Source organism: Dermacentor andersoni, chromosome 10 (assembly GCF_023375885.2).
Source record: "Dermacentor andersoni chromosome 10, qqDerAnde1_hic_scaffold, whole genome shotgun sequence".
In the NCBI taxonomy this organism is placed as follows: domain Eukaryota; kingdom Metazoa; phylum Arthropoda; class Arachnida; order Ixodida; family Ixodidae; genus Dermacentor; species Dermacentor andersoni.
In genome coordinates, this window is record NC_092823.1 from 62,667,345 (window position 1) to 62,689,101 (window position 21,757).

Consider the following 21,757-nt stretch of genomic DNA (forward strand, 5'->3'; position numbering starts at 1 on the left):
AGACTACGCAATGCCTCTATGACTGCTGGTATCTCTTCTGAATCAAATGCTTTTTCCTAATCAATGAAAGCCATATAAAGGGGCTTATTGTACTCTGCGGATTTCTCGATAACCTGATTATTGAATGGATGTGATCCATTCTAGAGTATCCTTTCATGAATCTAGCATGTTCCCTTGGTTGACTGAAGTCCAGCGTTCCCCTTATGCTATTGGAGATTTATTTTGGTAAATATTTCATATAATACTGGATGTAAGCTAAATGGTCTATAATTTTTCAGTTCTTTAACATCTCCCTTTTTGTTGATTAGCATTATGTTTTCATTCTTCCAGTGTTCTGGGACCCTTCCAGTCGATAGACACTTCGTATAGAGAGCCGCCAGTTCGCTTAGCATTACGTCTCCTCCATCTTTGATTAAATCGACTGTTATTCCATCCGCTCCTGCCGCTTTTCCCCGTTTCATGCTTTGCAAGGTCTTTCTGACCTCCTCCCTAGTTATAGGAGGAGTTTCTGTATACTGTTCGTTATTGTTTCGAATACAGTACTCCTGAGTCCTCTGGGCACTGTACAGGTCAGTATAGAATTTTTCCGCTGCTTTTATTATACCTTCGAGATTGCTGATGATACAGGTGGGCATATATACTGCATATATACTGTATTTATTTATTTATTTATGCAAATAAATAAATAAATAAATAAATACAGTATATATGCAGTGGGCATACAGGTGGTGATTTGTGTTGCGAAGAGCAATCTCGGGCAGCGTCCTAGAGATGTTTACGCTGGTAAAGCCTAGGTCAAAAGAACCTCTGCCGCATGTAGTTGTATGTACGTATAGACTCAGGTGTCAAATTGTACTGTAGCCATGGAGATGATAGAAAAATGTGAAACGCAGTCGCTGTGGAAGAGCTAGCCAGAATTCTGCATCATCTGGTTTGACGCTGGTGAGCGTACCGAATATCAAGGCGTAAAAATGGCGGTGGAAAGTAAGGTCAGAATAGTGCGAAGGAAGACTCTTGAAGCTAAACAATCACCATGGTGCTGTGCACGTCCGATTGCTAACACATCAAATGGCCTGCATAAAAAAACGGCATGGTTCTTGAGAAGGTGAGGAAGGTCCACCAGATGGCAGCATGTAAGACAATAAAACAATATTCATATCGCTGGAAAACCCAGCGGCCAGGTCACCCACTCGTATTCTTGTGCAAGAAAAAAACCAGAGGGTACGTTATTAGTTAATGGGTAATCATAGGTGACCAAATATGCATGCGTGGAATGTTACCAAAGCCCTCTCTAAGGATCGGTCAATGCAGATCATGACACTTACTGGGCTCAAGTGCCGGGACTTCCTCTTCAGTAAAACTTATTGTCTTGTGTAGCAAGACCCACTAGAGATACTGGCGCTGTTTGTTGAACACGCAATAGTGACCATGAGTTGATTGATGTGGGTCAATCCCGAGGGTTGTGCAGTCTCAACAACAAACCACATGCCACATTGACGATCAGAAGTACACCTTGTCTACCTTTAATGTTAACTACCGCTCAGTCGCAGTTCTTATACATATTAACGACACATTAGATACTTTTTTTATATTTTCACTGAGCGTTACCTGTATTTTACAATCTGCTTTCTCAGTGGAGAGTCACTATGTCTTATTATTCTTCATTGCTTAGTGGTGCAAGGAACGGTACCTAAGGTTAGTTGCCGCGTCAGTGAGGCATTCCGACACAATCGCGTGTTGTTCCGAAGAGAATTGCTCGTCCCCATTGTCCGCCGCCATTTTGCGTTGCGATACAAGGGCGCCGTGCAGAAATATGCCTTCCTTTGATATCGACAGCGTTGGGAAATTGTCTCCAAAAGTGCGTTTCGTGCGCGAATGCTATCACCTATATCATCTAGACTGAAATGAGAGGGACGTTGTTGCTACTGCTTGCAACAATTTACTTCACGAGGAGTGCATATGGAAGCGGGGAGCGAAATAATCAAACTAAGGAACACAGAAAATTCTTGGATGGATGGACGGTAAGCACGCCTGTGCACCTTCGATTTGAGATTTCTCTTGTCAAGCCGTGTACTTTCAAGGGTTCTGTGGCAACCGACGTTGCTCGCTAGTAGTATGTTCAAGTAAATACGAAAGAGTGGGCACAGAACCATATTATTTCAATTGTGCTTTTGAACAACGTAAGCGCTGCATAGACATATTTCGTTCGAGATTTTCTTACCTTAAGTGATTGCTGTACCTGACACCTCCTTTCGCAATTAAGTTGTTCTTTATACCAGCGTGTTACGTATACTGACTACAGTAAATGAACAGAAACTCCTGCAACCTTCCGCAATAACTGTCAATTAGCACTGGTGGAACAACAATTAATGCTCGATTGAAGACTTCAGACTTCCGTCGTCCCGTGAACTTCTTTCTTGCATGGACAATGTTCATAAACAGTAAAAATCATACACACACAAAAATAAGTACGTACAATAGTTGTGCTGGTAAATCGTTTCATATGTACAAGAAGTAAACAAGGAAGAAAGAACGATGAAACTCATTATCATGAACAAAAGTTGGGATAATGCGCACGAATCAAGCCACCATAAGCTTGAAAAAAAAAAAGTGGATCTTGTAATTGTGTGATAATGGTTAGCAATAGCGCCTTCTAATGCTCAGAATTTCAAAACAAACGTTGGCATGAGCTGGCTAGCCTGTGTTGGTTATGTGTAAAATAAAATGAACGCATTTTTTAGTAGCTAAGTTCTTTCTATATGTTGAACACCCTTCAAGACCACAAGATAAGTCACTTTGTAACAGAGCAACGATATCTTCTTTTCTAATTTTCCTATATAACGCTCAGTCGTCGCCATGCGACAATGACGGCATTTCTCCCAACCTTGGCTAAATTCACATGTAACATTCAAGATTTAAATGTGTCACTTCTCTGTTTCATTCCCAGGTCTACCGCGAAAATGCGTATGAACTTTTGTATGGCACACACATCCACTTCGAAAACTTCGTGAATATGCACAAATTATCCAACATAAGCTCGAAAAAAATATTCTATCTTGTAATTGTGTGATAAGAGTTAGCGACGGCGCCTTCTACTGCCGAGGATTTCAAAACAAACATCGGCTTTCGTACATAGTTAGCTTTAAATAGCGAACTAAAATGGTTTCAGATGGCTACCTGCTTGTGCTTCTAGCACACAGGCCCTGAAACGTGAATACATTCGAATCTGCTTCTATACTAACCTGCTGGCGTCATGTTTGCTCAACCGCTATCGCAAACATCGGGCGGTTACCCGCAGCGTTGTTTGAAGAAGCCAATGATATCATCCCTTCATTTAAAGGAGGCCACTTTTGTTGGCTTTCAAAGCGAAGAGCCTTGCCTACCTTGGCGGGTATTGCTTGTTTAATTGGCGGACAAGAGGCATAGAGCCCACAGGAGTCGAAAGAATTTCTGTGATGCTGAGCTAGCACCGTGAAAATATATGACTTGATGAGGAGGGTGGTGCCGGCTGCGGTGATTGGCCCACTTACTTTTCGGTGCCTGGTAGAAAATCGCGTTGATGGGCAACATAAATCTTAAGACATTGCTAAAACCGATGTTCGGAGGAGAGTGTTTGGCAGGGGTATGTCTTTTACATGTCAAAAGGGCTTAACATTATTTAGCCATACCAAAATTGCACGCGCTCTTAGATGCATTATTCCGGGAAACAACACGTAACCGGTGCCAGACAAATCGGCGAGCAGTCATCTATTCATTTCGGAATGGGCAGTCTCCAGTATTTGCGAAAAAGAAAAACAGTCTCGTTCGGCACACTCACGCATCGTCAATGCGTGCAGGTCATTTGAACGTGGAGAGGTTAAGAGGTTTTGTGACGTCGCGTGGCAGACAGGCGAAGTGGCTGACTGCTGAAAAATTTTGACCTATACTGGAAGGCTGATGGAAACTAAGGCGCAGAATGAGAGATGATTATTTTCCTTTTGTTCGTTCTAATTATTCATAATAAGTGAGTGCATGTCACGTCAGAAGAGAAGTTCATCGCGCATAGAGAAGCGCGGGGGGGGGGGGGGGGGGGGGGAGGACTAAAAATGTTTAAATCAACCGTGAATGGCTCATTGCAGAAATGGAACAGAAAAATGTTGAATACCTTCGCGTCATAAAGCCAACTTCTGATTGTTGCAGTTCTTTTCACGGCGTATGACGTATTTTATGCTAAGAAGAACATACGATGTGGCAGGAGGGCTGGAGAATTGCATGTGCGTCATGGCACCCTTTTACCCGTTCGTTGACATGCAAAACCATAGACTAAGCACGACCTTTACTTACCAGAATAGAAGCTCCAACGATGCACAACTCAATCCAGGATCTTCTCAAGAAGCTTTCAAATGGTAAGGCGTTTCAGAACATTCCATGCACAAAAAAAAATGTCAGCGAGTCCAAACTACAATAATTTAAGAAAGGAAATGCATGTGTTTGTAGCAATATCTGCTTTATTTATGCACCCATGCAGAGCGATGCTTAATCTATTGATACTTCACTGGTTGCGCAAAACAAGTTATACTATAATTCGTGGAGAGTCGGTACCAATGATTTAGAGAATTGCGGATCAATATTGCTGCGACCAAATCTGTTACTACACTACACTCTGAAAGGCTAGAATGCAAAGGGCACAAAATCATTGTCCAAGCGACAAACTGCCTCAAACAACAATGGTCACATGCCCGGTGTCGAAACGATAAAGGAGTGACCGGGCGAATACTGCGTCCGAGAGTATCCAACCTGCAGAGACTAACATGAGACCGCCTTTGCGGAGAATCAATTGAAGCGTGATGTTTTATATCCTGTTTACCTGATTGTCACAATGGAGAAGTTGCAAAGTGAACACGTTGGACAATTCCTCTCCGAACGCGCAGCCTTCTTTCTTTGGTATAGTGCAGGGGTGCAGTCTACGCCTAAAATTTGGAATGTGTAGTTTAGAGTCCAGCCTGACTTGCATTGTTTAGAGAGTGGCACTAATGAAATATGTGTTAGTTCAATTAGAAATAATTGCTCAAAGCGGCAAGAATTGCAGGGGATAGAAGTGATTACGTTTTCTTTTTTTGGCTGGGACTTAGGGGCGAACGATGGGAATAAAAATTCTAGGTGGCAATATATAACCTGAAAACAATGCTAAGGTTATTTGGATATTAAAAAGAATCAGCAATACCGAAAACTGCTGCTTTGTACATTACATACATGTTAAAGTGTTTTACGCTTTGTGTTCACACTCACCTAAACACGCCGAATACCCTGGGGCATACGAGTAATGAGCTTGCAACGGTATAAAACGCACTTCCAAGAAAACTCGGGAAAATATCCGACAAGCTTTCGCCAGAAGTACCATTGGATTGGAGGACCCAAAGAACAGCACAGGCACTGCGAATACGCTCTCTGTAAAGTGTCTAATACATTGCGATGGTGGGAAGTTATAATTGACGGTTTACAAGCAGTGATGTTATCAAGTTGTGGTTGAGCAGTGCTATAATTTACACCGCTCAGTTACTAAGATACATATAAGGAATTATCCCTAGAGAAGTCCGTAGGAAAGCTGGAACATGCGAGGGCGAATGAGAAAGTTTTTGCTCCTATATTTTATTAGCCCATATAAGTCATATACAGGTAATTAAACAGTATATGTCCTATTCTGCGTACTTTGCAATACGTTTTCACATATTCCCACAGCAATTCACGGATTTGTCGCATGGAAACGCTAAATTTGAGATGTTGCTGTGGTGCAATTCATCCAGCTGACTGTAGAGCCACCGTCGGACTGGTGTCTTGGCTTCGTCGTCGCACGAGAGCCGGTGTGCTGCCAGGAACTTCCTCAGTGCACCAAAAACTTGAAAATTAGTAGGGGCAAGGTCCGGACTATATATATGATGGGCAGTCCAGACTCTCCCAGGGAAATGACCGGAGCTTGTCGGCGGTTCTGAGTGCCACATGCGGCCTCGAATTGTCGTGGAGCATAACCGCATTCTCCACATCGAGAATTCCTCGGCGTTTTCGCCTGACGGCCGCCAGCAGACGCGGCAGTGTGGCAAAATAACTCCGGGCGTTGATGGTTCCACGCCGTGGCGGGAAATCTAACAGGAGCGGTCCTAGGCGATCCTAGAAGTACGTTAGCATCACTTTCCCAACCGATGGCATCGAACTGAGTTTTATTTGTCACAAGCGAACACCAATGTTTCCACACCACACTATCCTGTTTCAATTCTGGCCTTAAATGCAGTATCTAGTTTTCATCGCCAGTAACAATGCAGTGAACGGAAATTTGAACTTCCTCGGCATACCGTCGCAGATGATTCACGGAATCAATCACTCGCTTGCATTTCATCATGTCATCCGACTGCTCAGACACCCATCGGCACGAAATCGTCTGGTACCCTAAGCATTCGCGAACGATGTCGCTATTACTCCCGCACGAAGTGGCAAGGTCCAAAGAATTGTTCTTGACGTCCACATGCAGCTTCGTTTTCACCGTCGCATACGCGCGGGAAAGGTTGTCGTGTGCCAGCGACGCATGCGCCCTCCCTCAACGCTCGTTGTCATGCAAGTCTTCAGGTCCTTTTGCGAACACACAACAGCAGCACCTCGCACTTCTCAGAGCGAGCGCCTTTCCCCATACGTGGGTCTTATCTCCCTACAGATTTAGATTGGCGCTCGTTCCTTGCGCCATCGAAAACGAATCACACCTCGTTGTTCGTACCCCGTGAACGTGTGAAGCAGAACCACCACTTTCAACTGACAGCAGCGCCGTGCTGCGGAGCTACCGGCCAATAAGGCCACACCGGTCCAAGGAAGGTGCACCGCTGGGAACAGATATGCTGACTTCGCATTAGCAGCCATAATTTGGCTTTAAAGAAATAGCGGCAACGACTAAATGATTCACCCTCGTATAAACAAAACAAAGAACATTAAAATCATTCATTGGGTTTGTCAATAGCGCAAAAAATGCGATACCTCGTTATAAAAAATACGCTTGTTGTGATACAAATGAACACCTCAGTCGTATGAAAGTTTCCAAGCATTCACAGGCTTTTGTTAAAGCATCGATACCATGTGTGCCACTCCACAGCTCGAATCAATCATTGCAATGAATTTTATATAAAAAGCACGCCAAATAACACAAGAAAATGCGCAACTTGTATTCATTTGCTCCAACATATACATATAGCAGAAGAACCTTGAATTGTGAACGTTTAGCCCAGTTTATTTCGGACTCGCTCGTGGACTCGCCAAACATGCGAAGCTCCTAGTAAGGCTATGAATACGCCTCCCCCACCCTCCTCTACCTATTTCACATAAGAGGCCTTAGCTATCCCTTAAAATATTTTTATCCTAACCATTAAATTTTGTCATAGCCAAAATTAGAGATTATGCTTTTGCTTTTCTTTCGCTGCATTTTTCGCTTATAAAATGTAATTCGTTATTTCTTATTCAATGATTACATCGCTTTCCCCAAAGGTACTACAGTTTTCGGGGTTAGAATGTCGAAAAAAACATCTTCACTGACACCGCCCACTTGCTGGCTTGATAGGCGAATCCATTTCCTAATGGAACGAACAAAAATAATTAGTGCAGATATTAGTTCCATTCCAGTATCATAAAATTTGGAACGATAATCAGCGCGTGGAGAGGCACAATAGGCCCTGTGTAAGTATATTTGTTTTTGAATGCCGGTTTTATTATGAAAAAATTCATAAACGGGTTTTAAACTCAACTTTCTTTGATGAAAGGAAGGAATTTCCCATCCAATTTCAGTTTTCATATTCATACAGCTATCAATTGGTCACTACCGCCTTAAGGCAAACATTTGCTGCTCTGTTATGGATTTTTTCAATTTATCACTTAGTCTTTTTGCGAAGACCCCACATGGTTCAAGCATAATCGCGCACTGGTTGAATGTACGTTAACTAAGCAGTTGATTTAAAACAGGGTGGCGTGTGACTCAAATTTCGCTGTATAAAGTTTAAGGTCCCGGCGGCCTTAGCAACCACTGTACCACCGTGACCATTCCATGAACAATCGGGTGAGAATGTCGCACCTAAGTATTTGTGCAGTGATTTTTGCTTCACTATAATATTGAAGGCATACTCAGAGGTGAGCATGTGTTTTTTACGTGTAAAATAACATGAACGCATTTTTTAGTATTTAATTTAATTCTCCATCTTGAACACCATTCAAGACCACAAGATAGGGTCACTTTGTAACACAGCAACGATATCTTCTTTTCCGATTTTCCTATATAAGGCTTAGTAATCGACATGCGACAATGACAACATTTATCACAACCTTGGATAAATTTATATTTAACATTCAACATTGAAATGTGTCAATTCCCTGTTTCACTCCCAGGCCTGCCGCGAAAATACGTATGCAGTTTTCCAAGGCACACATGTCCATTTCCAAAACTGCACGTGGCTTCAATTATGCAAAATCATGGATCCGAACAAGTAAGTACAATTTATATGACGCCTATTGTGCTAAGCAAGACCGACTACGGACGTTGTCAATAGAAAATATAGTAGCTTAATATCGCTTACACTCAACTTATATGGCCTTTGTTCTTATCTTTTAGCTATGTTCCATTCCGGGGAGAAAATATACGCTTGAAAAACGTGTCTACACTCTGTGAAATGATTCTTATTACCGTAGCTTCCTGCTCCACTTCATTGATCTGCGCAAACTCTACATGTACATAAAAGATGGCTCACAAGTTTATTGATACGCAGTAAACACAGCGCATCGAAATACTTCTTCGCACTAATATGGACAAGAAAGTTGCTATTTTAATAAAATTACAGCGTAAAAATATTGTTACGTCAAAGCCGCAGCATGTACGCAAAATCAGGAGGACAAGTACGCTTGTCTTCGCAATGGATCGGTGTTGGTTTGCCAACCCTTTGCCTCTTTTCCATCATTTCATCTTAAAGTGAACCCGCTCCACCTTAACAGTTTTATGGAGGCGCGGGGTAGAACGATGGCGCTCCCGAATAACGAAGACGAACGGGCCGCAGAGGCGCGAACCGCAGAGCTTCGGCGAAGTCGTTGAATTGCCCGTTGGCCCTCTCAGATAGCTTCCGACGGTGACAACCCGCCCTCTTCTTCCAGAATCAGATGGCAGACCTACATCGAGACACTAGCCTTCGCCGGAAAAGACGGGAAAAAACATGGACAGATGGCTCGGGTTCTACCGAGGAGCAAGTCGGTTCAAGGGCTCGAATGTCACCGGCCACCTTAACGACGTTGCCTTCATCCTCAAGGGAACCGCGTCTTTGTGGCTTGAAAACCGCGAAGCCTGACAACATGGGAGATGTTTGTAGGCGAAATCAAGGGTGCTTAGGAGACCTATTACCTAAAATGAAGCGTGCAGAGCAAAGGCTCTTGCAGTGAGCTAAAGTTTCCGGACAAACCTGCACGACGTACATCGAGATGTGCTCAAGTTGGGCAAGGCCACGGATCTTCCAATCCCTGGTGTTGCTCATCTTCTAAAAGGGATCAGCGAGAACGTGCACCAGTTCCTGATCGGAACAGACAGTCTGCAGTCCTTAAGTGAAGTCATTCACTTAAGCCAAAGTAACTAACATCGCCAGCGCTGACGTGGTCTCAGCTCCATCCAACCTCGCGCCAGTGATTCGGCAAGTGATGTGCCCATAGCTTGACTGACGTCAGGTGGTTTCCCTCATCGCTGCCTGGGTTGGAGAGCCTTATTCTTCCTGCGACTTCGGTGAGGCGTTCGTCACCGCCGTCTAATTAGATGGCTAGAACTTCGTGCCTCGTCCAACAGTGACAAACCCTACTATGAACGCACATCCCATATACCAGTTCCGCAGCGGTCATTCAAGCAGACTGACTGCAGTTTCTCAATAGGGGATTGATCATTCCATTGACAGGTATGCTTCTTCTGACACTTTCACTGCGTCCTGTGAGCGTCTCATCTGCTTCCAATGCGGCATTCGCGGCCACTTGGGCCGATTTTGTCCTCGTCACTGTCGCACGTCAATACCGTTCTATGAGCGACCGTATACTCTTTATCAGCGCGGCAATCGGCACGCTGACGGAACACGCTGGTCCTCTGACTGATAAAAGCACGAAATACAAGAAAAAGTACCGTAGTGACTCACCAACTTCTGCGCGAAGCTTGAAGCCACCATTGTCACGTCAGCGCATCTACTGGACCACGTTTCACGTCACCGCCGCAAGGAATATAGGGGCGCACCACTGGAGTTGAGGTAGCCAGCCATGTTCAGCTATACGGTTTATTCCTGCGCCAGTCATCATATGTGAGAACAAGGTTAGTGTTTTAGTAGACAATGTTACAAAGTTGACCTTAATGGACACAGGAGCAAGTGCCTCCTTTTCAGCTGGATTTCAAAAGCGGACAGGGCCGCAAAGCGACGCGTCGTGGCATAACGCTAATATATATCGTGCTGTGAGTGGATAGTTGGTCGGACCCAATGCTGTGTGCACTGCGAACGTTTATTTCCCAGATAACATGCATCAAGTTGAATTTGCCGTTCTTCCTGAATACACTCACAACGTAAATATTGGCCTCAATTTCCTACGACAGTTACGTACTACTATTGAATGCGTTACCGGCGAGCTTTTCCTCTCTCTTCTTGGCCACGTGGATTCGTCATGTGGGCGAGCCACAGGACCAACACAGGCTCCATGCATCTCATAATGCAGAAACCTTAATATGTGTCCGGCGTCGGAACGCAAGATCATCGCTCAATAGGTTGACGACTAGCCAGCCAGGGGCGTCATCGAAGATTCCTCTAGCCCTTGCGCTGCACCTGTCAACTTCGAGAAATATAAAGATGCATGCTGGAGGTTTTGCGTGGACTACTGGCGTGTCAGTTCAGTGACAGAAGAGCATGTGTATCTGTTCCCCCACATGGATCACGTTATCGGCTGTCTTCAGTTTGGATCCTACTTTTGATCTGTGGACCTCCGATCGGGCTACTGGCAGTTACCCACGCATTCAGCGCACCAAGAGAAAACTGAATTTGTGACACCAGGCGACTTGCTTTAACCCAGTCAGATTGCAATTTCAAGCCGCTCGGTTTCAGAAACACGCCTGCGACACTAAAAAAGTTTATTGACACGCTAGTGCGCGGCTTAAACTTGGATATTTGTTTATGTTACAATAACGACGTCATTTCCGGATACACTTTTTCAAAGCACCATCATCGACTTGACGTTGTTCTGACGTGCCTTCAACAAGCTCTTACCCTCAACGCAAAGAAATGTCGCCTTGAGCAGCCAGAGCCACTAGTACTTGGACATCTAGAAGTCAAGCTCGGTGTATGACTAGACTCACATAATGTCGCTGCAGCGACGTTGAACAACCGCAGAGACAAAGCGAGCTGACAAATTTCTTGGAAATTTGGCCGTATTTCATATGTTTTGCGCACCAACGCGATTGGAATCAGCCTCGGCTTCGTCCTCGTCCAGCGTTTTGATGACGCCGAGCATGCCATTGCCTACGCCAGCCGTTAATTCAGCAAGGCCAAGTAGAATTCAACCGTCTCTAAGCAAGAAAACCGCGATGTCGTTCTTGCTGCTCATAGGGTCTACCGATATCCCTGCGGGTACCGGTATACGATCGCTAGTAATCACTATTTACTATGTTGGTTGCTTGGTTTCCGCCACTCGTCGGCCGGCTTGCTCGATGGGTGCTACGCTTGGAAGAATTTGACTTTGCAGGGCGTTTCAAGAGTGACCGCCATGATGCATACAATGAGTGTCTTGCGAGGTCTCTCTACCAACAACTGCATGTGACGCCAACAATTTCGATTAGCTTCTAGCCGCCATCGACTACATTCTTTTTCCCCACCTGATCACCTTCCGGGAAGAGCATTGCAACGATCGCAGCCTGGACAACCTCTTCGCCTCAGCTGCTCTGCCGACAGGTAACAATGGCTTTCTTATCAAATATGGCCATCACTACAAAGGAAATTACGCGGCTAATGGTGCCCGACTCTTATTAGTGGTCCCTGAGAATTTCAGGACGCACGTGCTCCGCGCTATGCCCAATGACGCGACCGATGCTGAGATGTGTTTTGCAACAACATATACTCGCATTAAGGGCCCATACTACTCACCTCGTATGCGACGGAATATAAACAAATATGTGGTCAGTTGTGACAAGTGCCATCAATTCGAGTGCCCTAATACTGCTGCAGTCAGACTCCTACACATTCATGTACCACCATCATCTCCTTTTGAAATGGTTGGAGTGGATATCCTCGGCCCATTTCAGCACTTTATAAACTACAGCCGTTGAATTCTTCTCTTTGCCAACCATCTGACGCGTCATGCTGAAACCGCAGCGATGGCAATGGTCACGGCTATAGATGTTCCGAGCTTCCTGCGGACCTCCGTCATAGACACCCTCGTATTATTTAAAAAAATTACCTTTTGGAGTTTTACGTGCCAAAACCACATTCTGATTGTGGGGCACGCCGTACTGGAGGACTCCGGAAATTTCGACCACCTGGGGATCTTTAACGTGCACCTAAATATAAGCACACGGGTGTTTTCGCATTTCGCCCCCATCGAAATGCGGCCGCCGTGGCCGGGATTTGATCCCACGACCTCGTGCTCAATAGCCCAACACCATAGCCACTGAGCAACCACGGCGGGTGCCCTCGTATTATTGTGAACGATTGTTTTCTCCAATTCGTTACCGGCCTTACAGAAGGGCTGTTGCGATACTGCGCTTGCCAATTTCGTCATGAAACTCATATCGCCCAAAGACAAATGGTCTCTCCAAACGCATAAACAGAAGTTTGACCAACATGCTTTCGACGTACGTCAATTCGAGGCACAAAAACTGGGACGACATCATGCCTTTTAGCGCATATGCCTACAGCACTGCAGCGCGTAAAACGGACGGCTACAGCCCCTTCTATCTTTACGTTATCCCACCTCGCAGCTTCTGTGACACAATCCTACTTTTTATTCCTTATGCTGACTAATCTATACCCCACACCTTCTGCCGCTCTGAGGAAGCACGTCGCGTAGCTCAGCTTTCTTCCCGGCCTAAGCATATGTCACTAGACAAAGGGGAGCTAGTATAGCTTTGAGCACTACTTCGCAGACATGGCCTTTGCCCGAAGTTGCTAGCTCATTACATCTGGCCTTCCGTCATCCCCGATCGCCTAAGTGATGTGACCTATTATATTGGTCCTTTAGTCTTTCATAGCTACTGCTCAAAGAAGACGCAGCTTGTTCACGTCGCCCGCTTGAAGCAGTGTAATTGGTGTGAGGGTGTGCACGTAACACTTACTCGCTCAGCAGGTTTCGTGTGTGAAGGGAGGTGGGTTATGCTAAAGTGAGCGAGGGCGGAAGAACAGGGGACGAAGTGTGCTTTTTTTGGAGCGCCTCGGTGTCGAGGTGGTCACCGTTCGCCACTTTTCATCAATTCATCTTTAAATAAATGCACCCCATCGTAACAATGTGTATCATTAAATCACTTCTAAAGGTTTATGTAGAAGTTACGTAACTGAGCAAGTGTAGAAAACAACGCACTGGAGAAGACAGTATTTTTTAAAGCTGGAGTTGGAGAAATTGAAACACCAGGTAGTATCGATTGTCCACTGGAAAGTAAGAAACCCAGTTAGGAAATCGACTTTGTTCATTTCTGGTGAAATATTTGACTAAATTGTTCGTACAAGACGCGAATTTAGGATAGATAATGTTAACCGAGTGGCATATTATGAAGACAGCGTCTTTGCAAACGAGCAAAGGATGCGCCGACTTATAAGTGTAGTACATCACAGGCTTTGTGCCAGTGCTGAACGGTTAGCGCACGCCAGAGCAAAAGAAACAGTATGAGGACGATGGGATGACTGTGAGCCCATACTGACAATGCTACAAAGATGACTACATCATCAAACCTGTATTACGACGACGGCGTCAAGACCACGGTATGAAGGGAGTCAGATGACGAAGATGCTGTGATGACGACGGTACGAACACTACGGCATGACGACGGCGGTCTGATAACAGAAGCATGATAACAAGTTTCTCACGATGACGGCATAACAAGGGTGTCATATTCACGATTCAATCACGATAGCATGATTTCCATTGACTGCCGTAGAAAGATAGACATTATTCGAAAGATAAACGCGGTATGACGACGGTATAAAGACAATCGGAAGACGTTATTAAAGTGTTGACAATGATGAAACAACAGCGTGATGACGTCATGATGAGGGCTTTGTAACGATGGTGGTGTGATGAAGACGGCACAACGAAAGTCAGTAGATGAATGATGATGTTGTGATGACCACAACGAAATCACGACCCCAAACACATAACTGGTGGCCCTAGTTATCAGAAAACTTGTACCACTGAGGCGGAGTGGAAGGAGTGGCGACGTCAGAATAACGAGAGTCAGCTGAAGAAGCTGTAATGACGATGATTGTATTACGGCGACGGCATCACGGTGAGGATATGATAAGGAATGAGTAACGACTGCATGGTGACGATGGCACGATGAGAGTCGGATTACAAAGCTGGAATCGCCACTATAAAATGAACAAGATGGCATGAGGACTACGAGTCCGTAGCTACTGGTTCAAGCTATTAGACAACTTGGACCACTGGATAGAAGTGCAAGGCGCGGCGATGACAGAATGACAAGAGTCAGATCACGAAGCTTTAATGACGATTATTTAGGACCACGATTGCATCCTGATTGCGATGTGAGAAGAAATATATAGCAACTGACGTGAGTCGGATGACAAAGATGAAATCAATATGATATAACAACCACGACGGCATCATTACCACGAGCCCATACCTAGTGGCCCAAACTACTAGAAAATTTGGACCACTGGTTCGGGTTTGCAGGCATGAGGACGACGGCGTGACTAGAGGAGGATCACGAACCTGCATTGACGACGATGAAACAGCCATGGCGGAATAACCACGTGGAGCACAAGTGGACCAGGCAATTATACAACTTGGGTCACTGAATCAGCGTGAGAGGCTAGTTATTAGGTAGATAGGCTCTAAACGACTGAAGTAGGCCAACACTGGTATTCACAGTAATAATTACTCTAACATCTACAAAGATGATTTGCGAATGAAGTGTGAACGCAACGCAGTCTTAACGAAAGCGAGAAAATTCTCCAACTGCCATAATTCTGAGGTGGTGTCAGCAAATATGGACAAGCAATAGAGTCAGTGCTAATGTCCGCAAGTACCGTTCCGTCCTGTAAGTCACTGAAATATTTGTGGCTGAGAAGGTAACTGAAGGCCTTCAATGCCATTTATATCCTCTGAGCATAGCACGCTCTCCAGAAGAAATTTTTGTGACGGGTGCATGCGCATCATTTTCTTTACGTCGGTGCAGGTATAACCTTGCAGTGTATTTTTAGCAAAGCCCATACTGGCAATAAAGCCTTGTGCGTTGTTATATGGCATACTGAATGCTCACATTTGTTGTTTTGGGTTGAACTTTGGCTTCCCCACAGGACAGCATGGATATTCACTTCCACCACCACATTGGTACTTTTTGTACGCAGACAAAGACTGTGCAGTTGTCGGTGTGTACGACCAGACAATCTTGACGAGCAGCCATTCGGTTGGTAAGTTTGACACGTATTTAACAAAACAGCTATGACTGCTAACCACAAGGTGTGTTTAACTTTTAAAGGTTAGCTGGCCAATATTTCTGGCCCACAGGACAATATGGCTGGCCAACCGGACTGCGTCCAACGCATAGGTTATAGCATGGTACACATCATGTTTAATGCGTCAGACTTGCACAGGGAGGCACAGACTAGAATGCTTATGTCTTTAGGTACTTTGTCTCGCTTTTAGTTTAATCAAATTGCCTGTGGAATTGTATTTTGAGTTACTAAAAGAATTGAAATCCGCTCTGAAATATTCGCTACCTATTCTGTACAATACTTATCGTCTACAACTCCTCGGTTTTTTAATGACGCCTTATGAATGTTATTGTTTCTTGCGTTTTATTTAATTTTTTCCATATCGGTTAAATTATTTTGATTTTGATAAACCCATGATTGTTTGATTCTCGTTATACGTGAGCCATTAATGTGCAGTCCTTATTGCTGCACATTTTAAATACCTTTTTGCATTGATTTTTTTATCTCTTACTTTTCTTCTTCCTAATTCTCTCTCTTTTTCACCCTGTGCATTTACTAAGTCAACACTTTAGTGACTGCCGTGTTCCGCCCACAAGTCATTTACGCTTCCGCGCGCACGACTGCCAGCCTATTTTGATGCAATATCATATGTATGTATGTATGTATGTATGTATGTATGTATGTATGTATGTATGTATGTATGTATGTATGTATGTATGTATGTATGTATGTATGTATGTATGTATGTATGTATGTATGTATGCATGTATGTATGTATGTATGTATGTATGTATGTATGTGTGTGTGTATGTATGTATGTATGTATGTATGTACGTATGTATGTATGTATGTACGTACGTACGTATGTATGTATGTATGTATGTAGGTATGTATGTATGTATGTATGTATGTATGTATATATTCTGGCAAGCAGTATGTGTACAAGTGTACAAGAATAACCGCTCTTCGGTTTCTTTGAATGACAGGAATGGAGTCTCAATAACTCAATAACACCAAATCGTGTTTTTGCGACCATCTTATTCAAAAACATTTCGACGTGGTTTCTATAAGATTATTATACTTCACGAGAATCACCATACGATCACTCACAACTTCAAGTGTTTCCTTACGCAGAGGTGACCATAAATATCACTCATAAAGCGCTGAAGTACTCCTTGCTTTAAGTAAAAACTTATTTTCGATGTTGCACGCAAACCTAAAGATTTTAGGAAAAGAATATAGTGGTTGTGTTGAGCATTAAAGAAACTTTTCATACAAGAATTTTTAGAAGTTTATGTACGTTGAAAGTAACTGTAATATGTAGCCAGAGCTCCTAGCGCAGCGCAGTATCTCAAGAAACATGCGTTATGAACGGGCATTGCATCTCTCTGATTAGATAAGCAAAGAGTACGCTAGAGATGGCATTTAAATGAGTGCTACATGGTTAGCGTGTTCATTTAAGGTGCCCTATGTGAAACGGCTAAATAGAATGCTGCGAATGCAGCCCGATAGATTCCAACAAAAGTATCCACACGTTGCCGTAATGACATATTGACTGGCTCAATTCTTGCGATCGCTTGCTGAAAACAGAAATGGCAGCAGCGCGACCACTTAGCACAGACTTGCCGTGCAAACGTGGGTGCTTTCTCGCCCTCATGGAAAGGTCTATATAGAATAGCGAGATAGCGCACTCACCATGATTGCCCCGAGAGAACGCCAGTGAACATCCATGCCCAATTGGCAGAACCACGATGAGCCTACAATGAAGCACGTCGAGGGACACGCGATGTGCACATACATAGCACACATATAGATCGGAGTTGCGTAGGGTAAGCTAGAGTTTATACTGTCCGATGTTGCAACCGGTGGTGTCTGCAAAAGAACCAGTCGAACACAATTCTACTCGCACAGGGGCAAATAGGTTTATACAGATACAATCGTTGATCCCGTTTTCATCACACCATAACAGATATCATTAACCAAGAATGCGCATGACAATCTTTTATTGTATTTTTACACAAGTACTTTGACGTTCTTACCCCCCCCCCCCCTCTATAAGATCCCCTGTCTTGGCAATACACTAAATAAAACACGCAAACGTTTAAAAAAGTTCACCCTCACTTCAATATGCGACAAGTATATGTAGGCGCAGGGCAACATACCCAATACAGCACACCGAACGCCTTTCGCATACGAAAGACTGCACAAGAAATTCAAGAGGCACTTAGTTATCTCTAGGTGGATGAATGCGGAAGCACTGTGACCACCCTGGATGCTTAGACATTATGCCACAACGGAACGCCGTTGCTTCGTCTCCTACCGAAGCTCGCGGGTTCGAGTGCCGTAATTAGCTCTACCGTAATTCACTGTGTCTTAAATACCTGCGTCTAAATTAACACCATTGGACGACGGTTCGTGCCTATATATACGATCATCTGTTCACTCCGACAAAGCCGCATTTTTCGCCTCTTAAGGCGTGTCATGCTTTGGCAAGAATACACCGTGCCGGCCTTATAAATCAAGGATAGATCGATTCCAGAATTTGGACTGCGCTATGACAACACAGCAATCGCTAGCCTAGTTAAACGGCACAGTGCCGACTCATTATATGCACACTGAACTAATCCCGCACGCACCAAGGCCCTTCCACAATAATTTGTTCGAAGACGTCGGTTGATCTCTAGCGAAGGGGAGCGTTCAACTGATGGTACGACGAAACGAAACTTAAGAAATTCTATGGCGGCAATCAATCTCAATTCTATGAGATTTGAAAGACGTCAAGTCATTGTGTGAGTTCAGTCACCTGCTTGACAGTACCTACACAAGGTAGGACTACTTTCGAGATAAGTGCAATTAAAGTTGTGGGGAAAATCGCATTGTTGTGTCGCTTACTTATTTAACACAGGGACCTTATAAGCATTGGGGCTCCAGATTTATCGGGACACCAATGCACTTAGGTTCAAGTTTTGGGAACGCTCATCTCGAACCTGGTATCATCCAGTGAAATCGTTCCAAGTGTATGTGACTGCAATTCCCGGCTATAATTCGTTGTTATATTACGTTGCGTAAAGTAACCAGTTTCAATGTTAATTAGCAAAATTTCTTCATTAGTCGAAAAGCATTTCCGCTTTTTTGTGCGGATAATGGCTGTCTCCTAGACTGATCTAGTTCAAGTACAAGAGAACCTTGGGCTTGCTGGCACACCTCGTCGCAGCAATGGAGGACTCTTTAGCCAGGGCTAGAGGAAGCAAGAGGACGCAAGCGCTAGCTTTGCTTGTGTTTACTTGCATCTTCTGCTCCTGTATCTTGTTAGCTCAAGCAGCAGAATTGTGCTACTTCAGCCAAGTAACTTAAAAAAAATAATGTTAACGATAAAAATTTTAAGTCTTGTAAAAGCAACCGCTCGCTTTGCCCCAACTTCCCCTTTCTATTGCTTCTCTGTGCGTTCCTGTTCCAAGGAAACTGCCAGGTTGATTGCTCATAATTCAGTCACGTGGCTAGCGGACCAAAGTAATTAACAACGGCATGTTGAGAAAATATTTCCTTCGAATGAGACAACTAAGCCAAACCTTACCTCTATTTTTGGTTTTTTATAGTTGCGCCTAACGGGACTGGCATCGGCATAAGACCATTGTGTGAAGTGTGGGCAAGCGTGGTCAAGAATACAAGAGAAAACGAACTAGAGATGTCATCAAAATGGAACTTGTGCTTAGCATATTTCTACAGCAACTGTGACACGAGACACCTTTTCAAAGTGTATTATCCTGAAAAATGTAAAAGGGAAAAGAAACGTAATAAAACCCATGCTGGTCCGACGTACTTTGGGAGTCGTTGTAAGTGAAACCTTGCTTCTGGAGCTTATTGGTGGTAATTTGCGGTAATGTTGGAGGTGGATGTTTAACGCTTCCAGAACAAAAAAAAATGAATTGAAAAAGAAAGCTTCCAAAAAAGACGGAATATTGTTTTAGCTGCTCGATTGGTTCTCATGATCATATTAAGTAAGACCACATGCAAAAATATGTTCTAGCTGCCACAAGTGAGCATCCCGTATTACCCATTCTCTGCTTCATTTATCAACCTCCTGTCTCGACTTTCTTGTGCGGTTGCGCGTGAGTACAAACCTTAGCGCTGCAGCCTCTGGAGAGTTTTCGTGGAAGGGGAGGGGAACTCACGCGTAATAACAGTCGTGCAGAGGGCATAGTGCAGACGTCTAGCCATCTCCAACGGGCATTAAGGCCATGACCAGGGAGTTTGTAAGGGTAGACGCTCGGCTTTGTTGGTATATCACACTAACATGGATAATGCAGTCGCGTTTCTCCTCTCCAGCAAATCTCAAATTACCTTATACAAGTACTCAATGACCGCTGCCGTGAAGTCGAACACGAGACTAGCAGTAGCAGAAGATATGTAGACGAGACGCTGCAGAGCAACGATCATTCACTCAAGAATAATGCACCCTTGGACAACTCGGAGCTCCAGGATCATGAATGGCTGATCACGAGCGCCCACGACGTGGGCCGAGCCTAAAGCATCCTGGAATGAGGACGCCTCTCCAAAGCTACATTCAGATAATAAAGGAGCTTACTCTCTCTATTTCTCTATCAACACAGTCATCCTGGCAAAGAAGAGGAGAAACTGAATCTTCTGGAAACTATCACATTTAAGGCCGGCGTGAGAATCCTTCCTGTGAACACGCCCCGTAAGTAGTTTCGACGAGGTTTTAACGACGACACCTTCACGTCACCTGCGACTCGAGGACAAGCTCCCACATAGATCATGCTTGACTTATCGCTGGAATCCTTACACTTTCTTCAGCCATGTGCGAGCACAAACGTAGGCACAAACCCGCGCACATGTGCGAGCACAAACGTAGGTACTCCATATTCCTTCTCGCGGCGTCATTTCCTTTTTAGGTAGGACAACGTAAATTTGGCTAGACACATAATTATGGTCCCCCCCCCCCCCCCCACAATGTGTAAGCCATCAAACAAAACTTCGTGAGCTCTGGTGATCAACTCGCTACACGAAAAGACCTCGCAACTCATGCCCACTTTTCCATACTGGCTGATGTCTTCTACATGTAATCTGAGCTCGCCTTTTGATAAAAAGTGGACAAGAAGATGCCTTTGGACGACAATTTTATCCTCGCATTGAAAGGTATAAAGGAAAACGCGTTAAGCGTGTGGAATTGCAAAAATCATCCGGGTCATCGAAGCCTCCAAAAAGAAATGTTGCCAGTTGGAGCAGAAGCCGTCTTTTCTTTAAAAGGGCTTGCTTGTTTTGTTTGTGCGCCACCTTCCAGAAATACTACAAGCACATCAGATGTGTCATCCGCCGCACGCTTCACGCAGCGGGTTCTGCCAAGCTCTACTCCCCACCTTGCTGACCATTTAACTAAAGCTATGCCCCATATAAAGGCCATTTGTGTGCCATGAATTTACAATCCAGCTTTTCCCGTCGGCATGTTCTGTCTCCCTACGTCGCGCTAGACGGGCAGCAATTTGGCGTCCGAAGAAGAGGCCCTCCTTTCTGTATCGTTCCCGCAACCCAGCTGAGCGGTGAACTCTACGCCATAAGCCAATCAGCTTTCAGTGTCGCCGACTCGGCATGTATCATGTCAATAGCACAGCCATTGGATGGCCTCCTCTTAGGTCATCTTTTTTCCCTATCTCACCTATTCACAGAGCCCCGTCTCCATTGGCTGGTCTGGCGCTTTCTGCCTTTGACGTTCCTGTAGACGTTAGCCCCTCAACTTGCCCATCTTTCGCCTGAACGCCGTTTGTCTTCTTCGCTCCTGCCTCATAGTTACTGTATTTCTCGCCAACAGCCTGCAGATTGTCCCTGATAATATGGGATATCTTGCAGCATTTGGAAGGGATGGTGCGCGGATATTTAAGTACGAAAATCATCAAGTGTTGCCCCCGATAAACTAGAACTTAGTGACGCTCATGTCAACGGTGTTCCTAATACGGCATTGACCTACGCCTCAGCATAGCACCACGCGTAGCTACGACAGGCCTTCGGCAGGCGCGTAGCTATGGGAGAACCAGCGTCTAAGTACTGACAAGGTGTTAATATTTGCGATCACCATT

General features: G+C 44.5%; 1 long non-coding RNA gene across 1 annotated transcript; it reads left to right on the forward strand.

The window, feature by feature from the left end:
- The first annotated feature begins 1,767 nt into the window (after window positions 1–1,767).
- Window positions 1,768–19,484, forward strand: LOC129388306 (uncharacterized). The gene is made up of 5 exons (XR_011890344.1): window positions 1,768–2,021; window positions 4,180–4,385; window positions 8,392–8,489; window positions 15,528–15,641; window positions 19,262–19,484. It is a non-coding gene; the product is annotated as an uncharacterized lncRNA (long non-coding RNA).
- Window positions 19,485–21,757: the final 2,273 nt, after the last annotated feature.